Source organism: Schistocerca americana, chromosome 5, assembly GCF_021461395.2.
Source record: "Schistocerca americana isolate TAMUIC-IGC-003095 chromosome 5, iqSchAmer2.1, whole genome shotgun sequence".
Taxonomy (NCBI): Eukaryota; Metazoa; Arthropoda; class Insecta; order Orthoptera; family Acrididae; genus Schistocerca; species Schistocerca americana.
Genome location: NC_060123.1, coordinates 331,207,240 through 331,224,460, shown reverse-complemented (window position 1 = coordinate 331,224,460; position 17,221 = coordinate 331,207,240).

The following is a 17,221-nucleotide window of genomic DNA, read 5'->3' as shown; positions in this document are numbered from 1 at the left end:
AGTCTCGGTCCGGCACACAGTTTTGATCTGCCAGGAAGTTTCATCTCAGCAACATGGTTTATTGGCTTTCTGCAACGTCGAGCTATTGGTAATATAGAAGCTGGTCACCGTTATCGGTTTCATAGGGTGGACAATGTTAAAGAGATAGTAAATTTCAGTACTACGAGGTGCAAATACCATCAGTGTCCCCAAGTGCAATTTCAACATACAGTAATTACCTCCTCTTCAGACAAACGGAGATATTCGAAAAGAACCATTGCAAGATTGTCAACAACCCAACGCGATAAGGCGCAGAATGCGAATCAACTGTATAAAGGAGTATGTTAACCCACACTACTCTTCGTGTGTGTGGTAGGAACTTAGCCTGTCAGTGTATGCGCCACAAACACTTGACGCAGAATGGAAGACATAGAATGGAAGAACTCGTTATTCAGATTATATGAAGGCTCGAGATGTAGTGATGAGTCTTGACACCGCACATTCGCTTCTCGGGAGAAACTGGTACGCGAAACCAAGTAATACTTCACCTTGGTCGAGAACTAAGGTATTGAGTAAAAATAAACATCGACATACTCGCGGACATTCATGTGATCCTACCATGTTATTTAACTCGATGGTGAAGAGGCGAAATCATTCTATAAAACTACAACACAGTATGTCACGTTATGCTACAGTATTATTTTATGTAAGGTTCAATGCCTTTCTTTATTGTTTCTTTGTATACATGCTATCAGTTTGCAATATTGGCATATTATTTTTGTATAACTGTTGGGGTCAATTTTTATAAATTTTGTAAAGAAGACACACTAGCCAGGTCAGGGTTTTTGCTATCTACAAAATCAAACGTAAGATCTAAATGGTAGTAGGATCTTTGGCATACGAGCGAGAAAAAACACGTGCACGTAAGTGCGTACGTCGAACGAGTAGTGGCAGTGTATGTAGCGAGGCTTTGTGGATGTGACGGGTAACAGTTTTGTGGGGCACAGTACAGTATTTATTAAGGAAAAAGCTTCAAGAAAATTATTAATGGACGAATACTGTGTGGATGAAGCCTATTTAATGTTATTCACAGTTGCTGAGCCTTGGCTGAAGTCATTGTTGCCGCAGGACTGTTACTTTGCTCCAGCGGTGTCGCTTCAGTAATGTCTGTATCATTTCAGGCAGTCAGAACTGGAAAAGGCTTGCCAGAGTCGTAGAATTATTCTTTGGACAATATATAGTCAAATGTACAAAAATTTAAACCCAATCCCGTGGCACTTATATAACCAAATAATTATTATCACAAGCAGGCTCCTTAATCATAGGCGTCCCACAGAAACTGAAGTACACAGCTTTTATTCGCGTATTGAGTGGACAACCATTAATTCTCTGGAATACAACAATCTTTTCGTGTCACTTATAAAATGTAGTTCTTATGGCATGACTTGTCTCTAAACTGACCAACCATTCATACCTTTTTTTTTCACGATCATAGGCCCTGTTGTCCACCCGTTGCATCAACGATCTGCTTCCATTTTCTTGTATTCCTCGCTGTCTCTCTCTACCCTGCGATGATTCCTAATGCTGCGGCGTCCTTCTCTATGGCATCTTTCCACCGGTCGGCCCATTGGTCTTGATGCTTGGAGAGTGGCCTCAAATGCCTTCTTAGGAATTCTGTTGGTTTCTTTCTAGCCACATGCCCAGCCCATTGCAGTCTCGTACTTTTTCATTTCTGGACGATAGTGGGGTGCTTCATTAACTGATAAATTTCAGTGTTCTTTTGAATTTTCAGATGTCGTTCTCCACCACTGGTTCTCAAGTTTTTCTCAGCACTTTTCTTTCGAAAACATTCAGTTTTTTCTCTTTCTTTCTTGGTAAGCGTCCAGCTTTCCGAACCATACAACCATACAGTACTAACTGGCAGATGATGATGTTATATGTCTTCGTATTTGTGGTGAATGACAAAGCTTTACTTCTGTGTGGGCTGCTTAGAGCTTTAGAGCTTAGAGCTTTAGTGAATCTCGAATGGTGGTCAGTTTCAAAGTATGGGTCTAGGTTTATGACTCCACCTGTTTCCATATATTCTGTTTTTTCTTGGTTTATGAAAAGTCCCATTTTGCTGGCACTGTTCCTGAGAGATTTGTACGTGTCCTTCATCTCTTCTTCCGTTTTACTGAGTAAGACTTCATCATCTGCGTATGCCAGGAGCTTTACATCCCTGTGTTCGAATGGGAGACCAATGAATAGCTGTGAATTGCTCTCTCGAAGCACTTTCTCCAATGCAAGGTTGAAGAGAACATATGAAAGAACATCTCCTTGTTGTAAGCCTGATTTGATTTATACCAAAACTGGCAGTTTTAGAACGGAGCTACTCCCCTCCCCCCCTCCAGGAAAACTTCTCGCGGCATGTCCTAACAACCGAGTATACATTATTAAAATAATAAATCTTTCCGTTGCACTGAAAATGACTTGTTAAGAGGTTAATCAAATTGTTACATGATCTTGCACTACAATAATATTAATAGCTTTTCGGAAAAAGAAGTTAATTAAATATGGGGATCAGTGAACTTGGAAAGGTACAGTAATTTTACATTCTTAGTCAACAATATTCTTCAGTTTTGTGTGTTTCGTGATTGTCTATTGTACACTGAACTGAAAGAAGTCATGGGTAGCGATATGCACATATATAGACGGCGGTAGTAGCGCGTACAAAAGGTATAAAAGGGCAGTGCAGTAGAGGAGCTAGTACATTAGCGGAGCTATCATTTGTACTCATGTGATTCATATGAAACGATTTCGGACTTGATTATGGCCGCATGGCAGCAATTAAAACTCTGAACGTGAGATGGTAGTTGGAGCTAGATACGTGGGAAATCCCATGTAGGAAATCGTTAGGGAATTCATTAGTCCGAGATCTACAGTGTCAAGAGTGCGCCGAGGATACCAAATTTCAGGCATTACGTCTCACCACGGACAACGCAGTGGCCGACAGCCTTCACGTAACGACCGAGAGATGTGGCGTTTGCGTAGAGTTTTCAGTGCTAATAGACAAGCAACACTGCGTGAAATAACCGCTGAAATAAATGCTGAACATAGGACGAACGTATTCGTTATGACAGTGCGGCGAAATTTGGCGTTGATGGGCTATGGCAGCAGACGACCGACGCAAGTGCCTTTGCTAACACCACGACATCACCTGCAGCGCCTCTGCTGGGCTCGTGCCCATATTGGTTGGACCTTAGACGACTGGAAAACGGTGGCCTGGTCAGATGAGTCCCGATTTCAATTGGTAAGAGTTGATGGTAGGGTTTGAGTCTGGGACACCTCACACTAAGCGATGGACCCACGCTGTCAACAAGGTATTATGCAAGCTTGTGGTGCTTCCATAGTAGTGTGGGCTGTGTTTACACGGAATGGACTGGGTCCTCTAGTCCAACTGAACCGAACATTGACTGAAAATAGTCATGATCGGCTATCTGGACACCACTTTTAACCCTTCATGATTTTCATGTTCCCAAAGAATGGTAGAATTGTCACCGGGCCACAGCTGTTCGTGACTGGTTTGAAAAACATTTTGTACGATTCTGGCGAATGATATGGCCACCCAGATGGCTAGGCATGAATTCCATCGAACGTTTATGGGATATAAACAAATGGTCAGTTCGTGTACAAAGTACTGCACCGGTAATATTTTCGAAATTATGGACACCTATAGAGGCAACATGCCCCACTATTTCTGCGCTGGACTTCCAACGACTTGTTCAGTTCATGCTGCAAACGGCGGGCAAAATGAGGACCGACTAAATAACGTTTGTTACCTCAGTGTATTTCGGCTTTGCCTTACTACACTTGAAACGTCCCCTTTTGAAAAATTATACATGCCTGTGCTTAAACTGTCACACAATATTTTTAGCGCAACGCAATCTGACTCAATAATCCCTACAAAAGAATGGCCCTGACTAACATTAACCTATACCTTTCACAAATCACTTACCTCACAAAAATCTTCGTTACTCGAACTACTGCAATATAGCGAGCGCCACTACTGCCAGCTAAATAAAAGATTCAAACTACTGAAGGCACTAACTACTGATAGGCATAGTTAGCAAATGAAAGATTTTGATAGAGAACAAATGATGTATTTACCTTAATAGTCATAATATATATAGCAGTTCATGACATCCAGTCTTACAAATTTCAAAACTCCGCCATCTCTCTCCCCACATCCACCACTGCTGGCGGCTCACCTCCAACTGCGCAACGCTACGCGCTGTTCACACCCAGCTTCCCAACACTACAATGGCAGACAACAATGCAAACTAGCCACAGATTGCACACAGTACAGACAGTGATTTTCATACAGAGCGCTACGTAACGTTTCCAATAAGAAAACATAAACAGCCTACTTACATAGCCCCCATGCTCCCCACAAAAAATTTTACAAATTGTTTTGGGCGGTGGTCAATAATGATTTGATAAAATTTTTCATAATTACAATAACAAAGATATCAAATGCACACACTTATTGATACAATGTTGGTCAAAAGCTAAAATTTTCTCAAAGTCCATAAAGACAGTCCTGATCGTTCATCACAGTAAAATAGCAGTGTTTTTCTCAAAGCCTGAGCTGTAGAAGAAAATGCACACGGAAGTAGTGGATTTCCATGCAGTCTTGAAGAAGTAGTGTTGTCCTTCCAACGAAAAGACAGTGCTGACTCTTGACATGCAGACAGGTAATGGGCCACAACAGAGCAAACCCACAACAGAGTCATTCGAAGTTTTGAAGACTATTGGGAGGTAGGACATCACAGAGCAGACCCACTGTAGTCCTGGTAGAGATTATGGTATTGCTGGGCCACCAGAGGTGCAGACCCTCTGTAGTCCTGGTAGAGATTGTGGTATTGGTGGGCCACCAGAGGTGCAGACCCACTGCAGTCCTTGTAGAAATAATGGTACTGGTGAGCCAGCAAAGGTGTAGACCCACTGTAGTCCTTGTAGAAATAATGGTATTAGTGGGTCATCAAAGATGCAGACCCACTGTAGTCCTTGTAGAGATGGCCAGCAGCCATCTGTTATGACTGTGCAGGTGCACAATCACCATTGAAGAGTCTTGCGGATAATATAGCAAGTCCATAACTACCACTTGTGCACTCACAAAGTTTTTGGAAATGTCCTTAGAACCAGCAATGCTGTTATCCAGTCCCTTGCTGAATTATTAACACACGTGCAAACACTAACAGTCCCTACTTCTCACATATTTTGCATATACTATGACCATCAGAAATTTGATGTCAATTACAATTTTATAACATGAGAATACAATAACAAAGGTACAAAATACATTATTAAAGAACATAACAATACAGATAAATTTGTAGTAGTACAGGCTTTACAAAAGATTAGAAATAAACAGATGCATCAGTGTTACAGGAATTATGACATAAATGAATATATAATATACTGAGAATAGTTTTCGAAACATTAATTTCACATATGAGCATTGAAACAGAACAGAATAAATAATGTCTAAACATCTTTACAGAGAAAATGACATAGTATTTGAAAAATTCTACAACATAAATCTTATTAGCTAAACACATAAAGACAGGAAAAAAGACAAATACACAAGGATACATAAACACATAGCGGAATAATACAAAGGTGATGACAGGGTTCATTTTCAGTGTAACATTTGGTACTGCAGTCCAATCCAAAACTTCATTCCATAGATCTTTTGTCTTATTTCAACATTTGTTTTCACCAAAACATCCTATCCAAGCATGCTTTCTATATTTATATATTCACATATTTCTTACCTTGTTATTTATTTTCCATTATTTTACATCATTTATTTCCAAGAAAATCCTACCTAAAGTTGTTGTCTCTAAACCCTACTTTTTTGGTTCATATCCTCTTTCAGAATACTTTTTTGGCCAAACCATTTTCTTATAGCTTCTCGATGCATTTCATTCCACTCATCCCAACTTGTTCTCTTATATGACCTACCCCATCTTAAGCTAACTTAAATCTACTGAGCTCAGATGCTAAAGTAAGGGACGAGGCAATGCAGCAGCACAAAACAATTAACACAAACAGCAATGACAAAAAATTCAAATTGCAAAGCAAGCAGCAGTAAATCTAAATCAACAGATAAAATGCAACATTACAACTAATATGAGCCAATGTGCAGCAACAAGAAAAATAAATCAGTAGTAAAACTGGCTTAACAGAGTAATACAAAGTTAAATTTAGTAGCACTATGCCTGGCACACAGCAGCAGCAAATGCAATAACTTATACCTAAACATGACAAAGCTCAAGCAGAAAAAATAGTACACTAAAGACAACAATGCAGATAAGGGAAATGTATATTCACATCTTAATGTCTATATAATTAAAGTGGTGCACCACAAAAACTAATTCTAGAAAAAAATTACCAAGTACTTGAAAAGAAAATTATATATGCAGTTACTGTTATTAGTCCCTTCTTATTGTTCTTTCCATTCCAAGAGCTCCTTTTTCGAAGAATGTGGATCAGAAAGTAATTATTTAATAGATCTGTTGACAGAAAGTGTTCAATTAGCAGATGCATTTAAATTTATTTTATAAAACCAATGCTTCAACACAGCTGGAGACCAGATAGTAAACAAAATGAGCAATCTCTCAACTAGAAAGACAATAGATATAAAATGTAGCTCATCATTTCATTAGGCATTTTAGTAAATATCATAAATTAAGAGCGCCACAGTGTTATCATATGTTTTCAAGTTTGAGCGTGTCGTATTTGCGATGCTTTCGACAAAGAAATGTCAATAGCGAGGATAATGGCCTCCTATTTTTTTTGCTCCTAATGGCTTTCTTTTGTCAGACGACTACCTCTCAGCTGGGCACCCAAAACGCATTACGTCAAGGTCACTTACCTTTCTTACTGAAATATTTACGACAGCAGTTTCCGCTACAGTGGCAGTCTCATATAAAAAAATTCACAGGTTGAGAATTTGTGTTACAAATGTGTAGAAACAAAATCCTATAAATATAACAGTGTCCAAAAAATATTCGTCGGCATTGTGATACATTCACGCATTTAGACACATTTCATAACTCTTAAAGTACGACTCTTGGTTTCCAACAACCTTTTCCACAAATCAGAGTCCCTAACCACTACTCATTATTCCTTACCTTATTATAAATATACATATCGTCGACACTTCTACAATATTTCATCATAACCGATACGTAGCATAATCAAATTCCTCATATAGCATCAGCTGATTGATCATAAACATACCTCAACAACATAATACACATCGTTGTCGTAATAATGTCATAACACCCCAGTCAAATCTCAAAAACGTCGTAGCTTTCTGCAATAATTTGAAAACTTAAAAAAAATATCTGCTCATTTCAATAGTGTCATCTACCTCAAACATAATTTAAAAATCATGATCCCATACCAAATACATCATTCAAAGCTCTCATAGTATCACAATGGTTCTGAAAAAATATGAAGAGTTCACAAAGTACATACAAAATACAATTTCATAAATGTGAAGTTATCCAACTGTGTAATTGCGTAAACATGTGTCACTGATGTAGTAAAATAAATATTTGTCTCTCTCAGTTAAATGATCAGAAAGCTGTGTAATTCCATGTTAGAGAAATATAGTACCGATGTGTAAAGTTGTATAAGCAAATACCATATTAGCTAGGGCTCCTTGTGTTTGCCAGACACATGGTACACAAAGTAAGCGTGTACCCCCCTGAGGATTAATGTAATTATACCCTCAGGTGTTACAGATTACAGCAATGGAATGAAATGTATCATGGAAAACTTTCTTCGTAATTCAAAAATCTTTAAAAATAAATGTTTTAAGTATAAAATTAATCACTCAAATACGTGTACTGTAGCGCTAAACTGTGCGTCTTGTTGCAACATAATCTCTGTGGAAGTGTCGTAGTTATCGTCCTCCGAAAGCTAAGTTCTGCAGAAGTCAATGTACTTACCTCATGATAAACAAAAGTGAAATGCTCTGCGTATAGATATCGTAGTTATTATGCTTATTGGCGTGATGAAGAAAGTATTGTTGTGCCACGAAAAAGGCTGTCTCATTGTAGCTATACCACAAAAGTTACTACTAAAACATGTTTTACTTTCCAGAATAATTCAGAAAAACTGTGCAGATATAAAACAGATACAGCGCAAAACCAGTAATATAAACTGTGTCACTCATTAGTAGCGTCGTGATATAATCGTGTAGCTGTCAAATAAACTAACCACTGTGTCGTCTGGTATCTCACAGAAAGTACTTCAAATCCAGAATGTATTTTCAAGTAAACCAAAATGTTGCATTAAAATCTCATTAGCAGTACCAGTATGTGGTCTAAGTATGTAAGCCTTATAGTCGTTCCGTAATCGTGCAACTAACAAGCAAGAATGTACACACACAATAACACTGTGACGTCTGTTCACTATAACAATGCATTCGTAATTTCTGTTTCAATAAGTTCTCTTGGTTCTTGACTGGATATTTAACTGCAAACATTGTTGCATGTTAACAGATTCTAAGTCTGACAAGCATACTAGTAATGTAACGTGAAAAGTTATATGGCAAAGACAAAGTTAAAAAGCAGATTATCTTTCAATAAGCGGTTTACATGTGAAATGTGGTGTAAGCCTTTGCTCTTCCTAGTATGCAGAGTTTCAACTTCAATTCAATTACACGTGGTATACGTCGGTAAAGAATACTGGAATTTTTCTCAATGTTAGCCTCTATGTTATTTTTCTCTGAGACAGCCGGCGCACGTGGCTGTCTGCGGTGCGAGTCATTGTCTGCTAACTCTTTGTTGGCATGCGTCGTTACTGGGATTAGGAGACCTAACTTCTACAAATTCACCTTGTCGAGAGTGCTCTGCTCTGTTTGAATCCCGCCAGTTCTGATGGAATTCAGGTCTGTCATTTTGTCGGTAGTTTACATAGTTTCTTGTTTGTCGGTCATGTGGTGCAGAATTTCTAGCGGAATTGTAACTTCGCGCTGAACTGTTGCATCTGAAGTTATTCTGTCTCCCTTCATAATAATTGTTTTTGTTCCCATATTGTCTGTTTCTATGGTAATCTCTGTCATATTCATTACAACAGAAATGCGATCTTTCTCTGTAACTATTATTACTCTGCCAGTGGTTGTCATATGGGTGGTATGTGTTTTGGTCACGATTTGCGTTGTAAGAATAGATTTGTCGTGTCCAGTTATTGTTTCTGTCGTCACGGAATTGTGACGGATGTGACCTGTAGTGATTGTTTTCCTGTTTCTGCATCCCACGACTGTCTCTGTCAATTTCTAATTCTTGTAAGAGTCCCTGAAAAGCTTCAATGTCGTCTTTGCAACGCCCTGCCAAAATAATATTTCTTAAATGTTCAGGCAATTTTATTAAGCAAATGCGGATGAGTTCTGAAGGGCTGTATGGGTTTGAAAGATATTGATTCTTATGCAACATGTCTTCAAAATATTTGACAAGACTGGAAAATTCAGATTGTTCAAAGTGTTTCATCATCATGATGCTATGTTTTACTTGGTCTTGTGTAGCTTGAGACCAATACGCTGAGAGGAAGGCATGATAAAATTCTCCTTCACTGTGACAATCGTGAATGACCGATCGCATTCTTACAGCTGGTTCATTCTCTAAATAGCCACACATAAGTTCTAACCTGTGCTCCAATGACCAGTTGGGAGGAATACAATGAGAGAATTAATGGAGCCATGCTTGTGGATGAATGTCGTTGCCAGAATTCTTAAATGTTTTGAATTTACGTGTAGTAATGAACAGCTTATAGTCAAAATCATCATGTCGGCGAGTCGCATATCGGTCATTGTTACGTCGTTTCGGCGGTTACATTTCAAAATTCGGTGTACCTTGCCAATTTCTTTCATAATTTCCGAAGTGCCCTGAGTTATTATTTTGCGGCTTTTCCGTATTTCTATGTCCCTCTTCCAGTATTGGAGCGCGAGTGGCCTCTGAAATACATAATTCTTGTATTACCTGTGTCAGCTGATCTTGTACTTCTCGGATTTTTCTATGGTGTTGCGTATTAATTTGATTCTGATTTTGTTTGAATTTCCTAATTTCTTCGCACTCTTCTGTGCCATTAAAGACTACTGGTTTTGTGTCATTCAGATCATCATCTACCTTTGTAGATAAGTTAGTGATCTGATCCGAAAGTTCGGCTACTTTCTCCGATAGTGTACTTATTTCCTCAGTGTATTTTTCTGAACCAAGTTTCAGAGTATCTACTGTGTCCTTTAAGTTTTCCTGAGTTTTTGCAAGTTGTGTAACCGAATCGGTAGATGCAACTGAGTCAATTTTAGCTTGCAAGGTGTCGTGATTTTCATGAACAATGGTTTGCAGTTCTTTTATGGCTGCTTCGTGATTCTGTAATGCTTTTTCATGCCGCGAAAAAATAGATTGAAAATGCTCGCAAATTTGTGTTTTTACTTCATTACAGACTTTTTGACATTTCGATTCAATGTTATGTAACTCAGTAGTTAAATCTTCACGTGTTTGTTCAAGTGTGGTGTCTAACTTTTGAAGCTTTTGCTGTGTTTGTCTCTGATTTTGTTCCATTGTGTCTAACTGTTGCTGTGTTTGTCTCTGGTGTTGTTCCGTTGTGTCTAACTTTTGAAGCTTTTGCTGTGTTTGTCTCTGATTTTGTTCCATTTGTTGCATTAGCTGTAATAACAATGCATTAGTGTCTGGAATCTGTTCCTCTACGCTTTTCGGCAGTGCATTTGCACTGGCAACATTCACATTTTGACCATCAGAAAATGTGTCTTGACTTATTTGAGAAAACGGTGAGGACGCAAAACCTGAATCTACAGTATTTGCAAAATTGTGTCCTGTCATTTCGGATTCCTGAGGCGAGCTGTTGCCGAGCGATCGATCGATAATGCTTTCCTGTTCACTAATTGTTTCACTGCCTACGCCATTGTTTGCCGCCCGCTCCATTTCCCTATGCACAATTACCAAATTACTATGTTGAACATTAGTTAATTCATTACATGGTGGCGCTAACACACTGCCTTCGTCTTCACTGTCATTTCTCAGTTTACTTTGGAGCCTAGTATTACGTTTTTCACACGCCATAACTGTCACAATATTTCACACGATAACACAGAAAAGCACAATTTGAAGAGCAAAATAAGATAACATAGCAATGGAAATAATGTCTACTTAATTGCAAGCGCAGCTGCGAAATACTTGGTGCAAATCTACATGCATGTCACAACTGTTTTACTGTACAACAATGAAAAACTACAATTACAAAGGAAATTCTCTCTATGATTACACGCTAGCAATAAACAAAGGCTACACTGATTACACAAAGTACAAGAAAAAAATCAGAAGATTCCAGTGAGGTATCCTCGACTAAGGGTTGACATATGAAACGTCCCCTTTTGAACAATTATACATGACTGTGCTTAAACTGTCACACAATATTTTTAGCGCAACGCAATCTGACTTTCAATAATCCCTACAAAAGAATGGCCCTGACTAACGTTAACCTATACCTTTCAAAAATCACTTACCTCACAAAAATCTTCGTTACTCGAACTACTGCAATATAGCGAGCGCCAATACTGTCAGCTAAATAAAAGATTCTAACTACTGAAGTCACTAACTACTGATAGGCATAGTTAGCAAATGAAAGATTTTGATACAGAACAAACAATGTATTTACCTTAATAGTGTCCAAAAGTCATTATATATATATATATATATAATCAGTTCATGACATCCAGTCTTACAAATTTACTGTCTCTGATGGACAAACGTCCAGATCATCCGGTCTCAAAACTCCGCCATCTCTCTCCCCACATCCACCACTGCTGGCGGCTCACCTCCAACTGCGCAACGCTACGCGCTGTTAACAGCCAACTGCCCAACACTACAATGGCGAATTCCAGCAATGCAAACCAACCACAGCCTTCACACAGCACAGTCAGTGATTTTCATCCAGAGCGCTACGTGGCGTTACCAATACAAAAACCTAAAGAGCCTACTTACAACTTCTTATAGTAGCATCATTCTACACTCTAGAAGGACATAAATCTGTGTCTATTTGTTATTACACACGTCAGCATATATGTAACAGGTGCGGGTGTAAGGAGGTCACTGCGCTGGGGCAAGTACGGTTAACTATTTAAAAAAAATTGGCCAACTGCGAGAAAGGACTCGTGCTCCGTACAAACTTCCATCGTGCGAATCGAGAATCTCAATGATTTTTGTCTGCTATTTTTACTGGCAAGATATTGGTCCTGGGAATTACAAGATCGTATCAAAATCTCTTCAGTAGTTCCTCAGGCTAGCCCGGCCATACACAGCATAGCGAGCACGGAATTTCGGTTCATATATGTAGAGAAATAAGAGTTAATAAAACATTTTTTATTTATTTACTGAAACATGACTCCAACTTAACACTTCATGTTTCCATGCAAAACTGTTCATCAGTTATGCTTCTGACAGATGCAATGTATGTTGAAATGGCAAAAGATATTTTTTACGTTACATACTTACAGTTTAATAAGTTTCAGATTTTTTTATTTGCTTTTACTATAAAACCTAGCTTCTTGCTAAATTTCATGATTCTAGGTCAACGGGAAGCACCCTCTAGGTTTTAATGAGTGAGTTTTCGAGCATCAAAATATGTGACATAAATATCCGTAGCTTTTGATTGCATCGACTTAGAAGTTTACAATTTTTACTCTTCCAAGAAATTGTAAATTTGAATTTGATACACCAAAATATTTCAGTGAAAAAGAGTTGCACTGACGAACAGACAGATGGATTAAAAAAATAATGGTCAGGTGCGAGCAGGACTCGGTAATTAGGATACCGTACAAATTTAGTTATATATATAGACAGTTCCTCCGTTCCGGGAATCTGGGATTACGATGGTTTTCTCCTGTTATCAGCAATGATAACGGCAACATGCCGTTCCCTGAGGTTCCAACACTTCCGAGGAGGTTTTAATTTCACGTTTGAAGTCGGAAAACAAATAATAAAAAAGAAACACTTTTTCGTGTGATATAATTAAATATTAACATTCGCCTGGTTTTTTTCCCTTACTTGTAGTGTGGAACGTTTCTTCTTGCCAAATTTCGTGGTCCTACGCCAAGAGGAAGTACCTTAAAAGTTTTAATGAGTGAGTCTGCGAGTACCCAAATAAAAAATCTAAAAAGTAAACTCCGCCCGAACAGGCCATGAAGGCCCAACGCCACCGACCAGCCGCTGTGTCATTCTCAGCCCTCAAGCTTGACTGTTTGCGGGTTTGGAGGGGCATGTGGTCAGCACACCGCTCTCCCGGCCGCATGCCAGTTTACGAGATCGGAGCCTCTACTTCTCAATCAAGTAGCTCCTTAGTTTACCTCACAAGGGCTGAGTGCATCCCACTTGCCAACAGTGCTCGACAGACCGAATGGTCACCCATCCAAGTGCTAGCCCAGCCCGACATTGCTTAACTTCGGTGATCTGACGAGTGACCGGTGTAACCGCTACGGCAAGGCCGTGAGTAATCAGAATATGTGACATAATTGACAGCATCTTTTGACTGTATTTACGTAGAAGCTGAACATTCTTACACCAGAGTCCCAGAGACCATGAGGTGTGTGCCACAAATTTCAACTTGATGCGTCTGGCGTCTCCTGAGACAAAGGGGTCTTAACAGGCAGACGGACGGACGGACAACAAAGCGACGCTGTAAGGGTTTCGTTTTACCGACTCAGGCACAGAAACCTAAAAAGTGCAAATATGTCAAGATGTTTTGATCCAAATACACTACTGGCCATTAAAATTGCTACAACACGAAGATGACGTGCTACATAAGCGAAATTTAACCGACAAGAAGAAAATGCTGTGATATGCAAATGATTAGCTTTCCAGAGCATTCACACAAGGTTGGCGCCGGTGGCGACACCTACAACGTGCTGACATGAGGAAAGTTTCCAACCGATTTCTCATACACAAACAGCAGTTGACCGGCGTTGCCTGGTGAAACGTTGTTGTGACGCTTCGTGTAAGGAGGAGAAATGCGTACCATCACGTTTCCGACTTTGATAAAGGTCGGATTGTAGCCTATCGCGATTGCAGTTTATCGTATCGCGATATTGTTGCTCGTGTTGGTCGAGATCCAATCACTGTTAGAAGTATATGGAATCGATGGGTTCAGGAGGGTAATACGGAACGCTGTGCTGGATCCCAACTGTCTCGTATCACTAGCAGTCGAGATGACAGGCATCTTATCCGCATGGCTGTAACGGATCGGGCAGCCACGTCTCGATCCCTGAGTCAACAGATGGGGACGTTTGCAAGACAACAACCATCTGCACTAACAGTTCGACGACGTTTGCAGCAGCTTGGACTATCAGCTCGGAGACCATGGCTGCGGTTACCCTTGACGCTGCATCACAGACAGGAGCGCCTGCGATGGTGTACTCAACGACGAACCTGGGTGCACGAACGGCAAAACGCCATTTTTTCGGATGAATCCAGGTTGTGTTTATAGCATCATGATGGTCGCATCTGTGTTTGACGACATCGTGGTGAACGCACATCGGAAGCGTGTATTCGTCATCGCCATACTGGCGTATGACGTGGCGTGATGGATGAAGTGCCATTGGTTACACGTCTCGGTCAACTCTTGTTCGCACTGACGGCACTTGGAACAGTGGACTTTACATTTCAGATGTGTTATGACCCGTGGCTCTACCCTTCATTCGATCCCTGCGAAACCCTACATTTCAGCAGGATAATGCACGAGCGCATGTTGCAGGTCCTGTACGGGCCTTTCTGGATACAGAAAATGTTCGACTGCTTCCCTGGCCAGTACATTCTCCAGCTCTCTCACTAACTGAAAACGTCTGGTCAATGGTGGCAGAGCAACTGGCTCGTCACAATACGCCAGTCACTACACTTGATGAACTGTGGTATCGTGTTGAAGCTGCATGGGTAGCTGTACCCGAACACGTCATCCAAGCTCTGATTGACTCAATGCCCAGGCGTATCATGGCCGTTATTACGGCCAGAGGTAGTTGTTCTGGGTACTGATTTCTCAGGATCTATGCACCCACATTGCGTGAAAATGTGATCACATGTCAGTTCTAGTATAATATATTTGTCCAATGAATACCCATTTATCATCTGCATTTCTTCTAGGTGTAGCAGTTTTAATGGCCAGTAGTGTATCTTTGACTCTGTCAGGTAACTCGAAAAGCTAATTCCCATCTTCTACATCCCTAAATCCGCGCAGGACATATTCTTTCGCGCAGGATGTAGTCTTTTGTTTTTGGACTACGATAAGAGCATTTTTCATTCTAGTTCCCAATTTTTACTCTACCATTCATTTCACATTAGAGCTCATCATCGTAGCTTGGCAACCGATGTAGATTTCTGTTGACTCGTGCGACGACTGATCCCGTATCGGTTTTCTTTCTATCATGTTTCTAAGCATGTTGCTTACATCGTGGCAACGAACAAAGCTTTCACAAAACACAAGGACGTCCATTAATTACATCTGTTTGTCTACAAAATTTCAAACTATTCGCACTAGTCTGAATTACAGAAGTCGCGCGAGTAAAAAAGCTCACAAAAATGTGTTTTTTGCTCCTAAAATCCGAATAAAGCAATGTTTTTGAAAGCGAGTTTTTAATTTTATTGTAGGAATGCATTTTTTATTTTCCTGATTCACTTCAAACCGTTTCTGCGCAGCTCCAGCAAGAACGAGTTTTACGGACCACATCTAGCTCAACTCTAAACCATCGTATGACGAAAACAGATAAAGATTATTGGTTAAAAATTTAGTTTCGACTTTATCCATTTGTCAACGTCCGTGCAAAGTTTGAACCGATTCGTACAAGTTTAAAATTCAAAAGTGGTGCGCTTCAATAACCTCCCAGAAAACACGTGTTTTTTACACGTAAAATCCAAACGAAGCAAGGTTTTTTCAGACGATTGGAAATCATCTTACACCAAGGTCTGTTACATCGGTGGACCAAATTTGAACCATCTGTCTCGCTCCAGTCCGCATTCATTTAATTAAGAGTGACTCTTTTTGTACGTAAAATCCGACCAACGGTGACCGTTTCTGCACGTAAAATCCGAACGGTGTACCTGCGAAGAGTGTCATTAGTTGAGCATTAATTTCAGCCCGTCGCTTTGAAAAAGGAAGTAATCGATTCGCACAGTTTGCCTGGGCGACAGCTCTGTTTCGTCTTCAAACCTTACTTAATATACGGTAATATAGCTACAGTGAGGCGGATGTTCGAATGACTGTACAAATGGCCGCTGGTACGGGCTGAACCAAAAAAATTTTCACCCCATATCTCTGGCTCACATATCAGATGAGAATTCTAACGATAATACTACAAATAATAAGCATGCCCTGTAGTCTTACACTGACCATAACAGGAGATGCATCCATTTCTACAAACAACGCTCCAGTTCACTCTGAAATCATTTTAACATTCAATAGTTCCAGAGAAGGAGTAATATAATAGAACATAATGATGCAGGACCTCTGTAATTTTTCTATATGGCACGAGGTTTTAGAAAAACTATTTTTACTCGTAGTACCAGTGAAATAACTCAAACTAATGAAACAACTATAAGTAGTTACAATAGACTCGGGGCCCAAGTGAGTAAAAGTCTGACTACACTTCCGAAGGTTCAGAAAAGGTGACCAATAGTAAACGATTAAGTGTCTGATTCCACACCCATTAGTTCAGGGTTCAGAGAGCTGTCGGCCCAAGAAATTTTTCCTGACGCTAAAAGTTTCTATCAGCTTTGACAATAATTTGTAAATAAAAATGTCAAGTTTTACCATCGTTCAAAGTCCAAATTAAGCATAGACACCCCCGCCTCCTATAACTGGTAGTAATTAGTAAATAAAAAATGCCAAGTTGTACCATCGTTCACAACCCAGATTAACCATAGATCCCCCAATATCTGGCTTGGCGAGTCAGTGCAGAGTTCGAAGGTAGGCACGAACACAACATCTCTAATAGTACGGTTACCAGTGGAGAACTATGATCTTCCAAGCAGCGCTCAGCTTAATAACACCTTTAGCTTTTAATACAGAGTGCAGTCAGAGGAAATGCTAAATATCGTGTTTTGAGTATTTTTTCACTGATTGCTGTTATCCCATAAGACATTATGTCTATTTTTGCAAAGTTCTTAGGGTAAATTGTTATTCCCAA